The sequence below is a fragment of the Sycon ciliatum genome, chromosome 6 (genome assembly GCF_964019385.1).
Source record: "Sycon ciliatum chromosome 6, ocSycCili1.1, whole genome shotgun sequence".
NCBI classification, from domain to species: domain Eukaryota; kingdom Metazoa; phylum Porifera; class Calcarea; order Leucosolenida; family Sycettidae; genus Sycon; species Sycon ciliatum.
In genome coordinates this window covers 2,415,518-2,419,474 of record NC_088648.1, presented here as the reverse complement: position 1 = coordinate 2,419,474, position 3,957 = coordinate 2,415,518, and the positions used below count along the sequence as shown (strand labels likewise).

General features: G+C 46.4%; 1 long non-coding RNA gene across 1 annotated transcript; it reads right to left on the bottom strand.

Moving 5' to 3' along the window:
• Nucleotides 1-290: 290 nt before the first annotated feature.
• On the bottom strand, nt 291-1,797 carry LOC135819152 (uncharacterized). Its single transcript, XR_010553871.1, has 2 exons — nt 1,260-1,797; nt 291-673 (listed from the first exon to the last, which is right to left on the bottom strand). It is a non-coding gene; the product is annotated as an uncharacterized LOC135819152 (long non-coding RNA).
• Nucleotides 1,798-3,957: the final 2,160 nt, after the last annotated feature.

Below are 3,957 nucleotides of genomic sequence, written 5' to 3'. Positions count from 1 at the left end.
CAAAGTTTATGGAATCAAGAGGACACCATGTGTTCAACGAACACATACACACATGCTGTATCAGTGCGCGCACACATGTACACATGTGCGTGCACCCCCACCCCATCCCACAGACATGCGCGTGCAGCGCGCACATCCATACACATGTGCATGTACCCCCCCCCCCCCTCCCCCGACACACACATACTCCTACCCATACACATGTGCGTAGGACCCACGCACACGCACACACGCACGTGTGCACAGACGAATACACAAACACACACGCCCGAACACACACAAGATACGTGTAAGTGTACATGGTCTTCCTGGTGCAGATGCGAGCCCAGCACAATGGAAAATACCTCCATCAAGATGCTTGATCAAGTGTTGTGATAATGGCACTGTTTGTTTGTTTTTACAAAGAAGTGTGGGAAGGATTACTATGCGTTATAATTCATAATTGTTCTTTGCCTTGTACTGTGCAGACCAGGATGCTTCGCTATCAACTCCTGGCTTTCCATCGGCATGGTGTTCAGCTGCAGCGGCATCTGGTCCGGGGAGTTGAAGTTGCTGGATGGCTGCACTGACACAGGATGGGTTTGCGTTGGCAATGCGATACGGCAGTCATTCCACATCATGAGCTACATGTTTATGTAATTTATATTGTCGCTCGTCCAGCAACGTCAAGGCTCTGCATGTAAACACAGGAGAACACCATAATAAAAAATACTACTCATACTCAGGGGATAATATATTTGGATTAGCAATTTCGTGCCATTTATGGGTTCCTGTCTAAACCATGCTGTGATATTGATTTCTATCTGCTCACAAAGTACCTTGTATTGTAACAATGCTCTGCCTAATCACTACCCTCCGCCAATTATTAGATTCACACAATATTCACAACACAATGCTGTCTATTTACACTACTTCGAACTGAAATGCTCACTACTCTTCTCCCGTTTTCAGCTCCCTCTACCTTATGAATACTCTACATTGCTGGTTTCGTTTCTACCCTTTCCATTGCTGCCAGCTCCCAGTCTTTTTCAATGCACAGCACCACCTTGAAATTTTTGTGATTTGATGTACACATACTTTGAAGTTGAAATTCGAACTACATGATCAGATTTTTGTTCCACATTTTCTATTTATTTTTACTTCAAGCACAACCCTACCGATGAAGGGAAAGAAGCAGCAGAGAGACACCTACTGAGTCTAATGACTACCACTGTCAGTTCTCAAACAAAAACAATTTTTGTCAAATTGAAAAATCTCACCTGTTAGTGTTGCTCACTAGCCACTAGTGACTAGAGTTGTTCGTCCACGAAATTCGCAATATAGCACTACGTCTACGGTACCAGCAAGAGTAGGTAAGTAAGTTGGCATAGAACAACAGCTATGCACAGCCATGTTCATCTCCTCTTCACTTTGGAAGGCAGTACAAGCACCCTTCATACCTCGACATTGCCTTGGAGTGGAAGCAAATTCACCATGAGTTTTCCAATTCGCTACAATCGATCTCGGGGTGATGATCGTGTCTTCTTCATCACCACTGCAGCCTGGACAGCCTTCGGGAAGACATGTGTCACTCTCCTGCTCAACAGATACCTACATCTAGATTTGGTTACCGTCAGGGAACGAAATAGAGCTGCAAAACACCAAAGTAATTGTTTTCTTCCATTCAATTACACTGCTGAGCATGCACAGCATGGTGACAGCTAAGCAGTACGCACGTCATCAAGCCCAATTTCCAAATATGGAAGGTGTTATTTATGAAATTTGACACGGTTCCTCTTCTCTGATCGGCTCGAGACATAGCTCATCGGAATCAGTGCCCAATCCGCGATATTCATGTTAAAACAAAATGGCGTCACGATTTATTGAAAGTGGTATAGTTGGTGGAACGAGTGTTCAAACCCATTTGAACTTCATACTGTTCGTCTTCTTTTTGACATGCTCCCTTTCCATCGTCCTTAGCTTTTATTTGTTGAGAGCTGTTTTGGCTTTCTCCTATACCTCTGGGGGATGCCAAGTGATGGCTTTGAGAGGCTGGTGATGGCTGTGAGCGAGAGTTTGCCGATCGGCGTCGTCCTCGCTATAGCGATGAAAATACTAGTTACTGCGCACCTGGCACATATCACAACACGTCGGAGCGTCCAGGAGCAAAGGAATCTTGGGTTTTCACTGGAATCTAGTTCCTCCAGCATCGTGTAGCCCACCGTCGGTGAATGGCGGTCCAGAAAGGTCGAACCTGGTCTTCTGCAGCATCTCGCAGTCCTGCGAGGCACACTGAATACGCCTGTCATGTATTCTACAAATAAAAATCACGAAGTTGTGGACTTTACAGTGATCTGGTGATGAGTCTATCCTGTATGCTGCAAAAGACGCAGGAAATGTGACTGGTGTCTGTACACTCAGTGACTGGACGCCAACACCCCAGTCTTCTCCTGCAGGATCTGTTTGACATTGACATTATGCAGTAGGTCGGCATTGACCTGGTTTGGCAGCTATCGTTATAGTATCTGCCTGGTTGGATGGAGCAGGTTGGTGTTTGCTCGTCGTCCAGTCCGGAATTTTCTTGTAACTCACAGTGGAGTACGCGCAGGGTTTGCGATCATCCCTGTTCACTTCAATATTATCAAACACAACGTTCCCTTTGTCACTCATCTTATCCTGAGTACTGAATTTGCTGACAATATTGCACCATACTTGTCACAACCTACCGCCACTGCTGGCGGTGGCGACTGGTTCGTCAATGGCGGTGACCAGGCTGACTGACTAGCTTCGAGACAGCGGCCTCGTTGTCAATCCCGCGGCAGCCTAAAGGTTGATTTTATTCATCCAGCCTCAGCGCCATGTTGACGATGCCCTAGTGACTGTGTGTCATGGATTGCCTTGCCATCAGCGGTCATTGCCGTCCACCTTGATGCAGCCCTCAACAACTGGCTCAGCCCATGGGAGTCTCAAGTGGACAAAATTGTTGCCAAAGTAGCTCAGAAGATTGGTGCATCGTGGTGTAGGTGAGCACATAACTAGGACTTCCCAGCGTCTATTTGTCCAGGCTGCGATACTATGTGACATGCTGTACTGCACATTCTTTTCAGCACTGCAAGGCCGGCAGCTGGACCGACTGCAGGGGCCGCGCACATGCAGGCCGCCTGTTGCCAGTGCAGCATTCTGGAACGTTCCTTCCTTCTGAGATCCGTGGAATAATAACTTTCTTTGCTTCAAAGCAAGTTGCTTACCTTTCTGTTGTGCTCCCAGTGTCCTTACAAACAATAACCTACAGCAATGTTTTATTTTCCTTTCCATTCCCCAACCAATGAATACTACGATGTCGATTCTATTTCTTCATACTTTGGTGTGTGCCCGCGCACGCACGTGTGTGTGTATACCTCACTCGCCACTCGAAGTTCTGTTCCCCATCACTGGAACACTGCCTGTTCTTTCAGGACCTGCCATCATCTGCGGATGGGCATTCAATAATTGTATTGTGTGTGTGTTTCATTCAGAATCAGATCCGCTATCATTGCTATTAGAGAAAATCTGTGGGTTCACATCCAGTGCATTTTTAGATCTGCGTGCTTTTCTCGCCACGGGCGCATACATGGGACATTGTGTGTGTGTGCGTCTGTGTGTATGGGGATATTGTCTGTATCGGCTTTTGGTACTAATGTTCAGGTCTGTGCTTGCATGTGTGAACATGAAATTGTTCGGTTCTGTGCATGCTATTGCTATGTTGTATATTATTGTATGTATGTGTGCATTTCCACGAACAGTGTAGACGAGCGTGGAGAGTGCATTCATCCCTCATCAACCACTTCCCCTTGGGCTTACGAGAGTTTTTTCTGCGTACCTCTCTGATACTGTATTGATGCCGGCACCTGTACCTCGACGTGTTCCTCTATCTGCAGTCGCCTTTAACCTTCGGTCAAGTTAACGTTTATTGTGCTCTATTTATCGTGCGAATCAAAA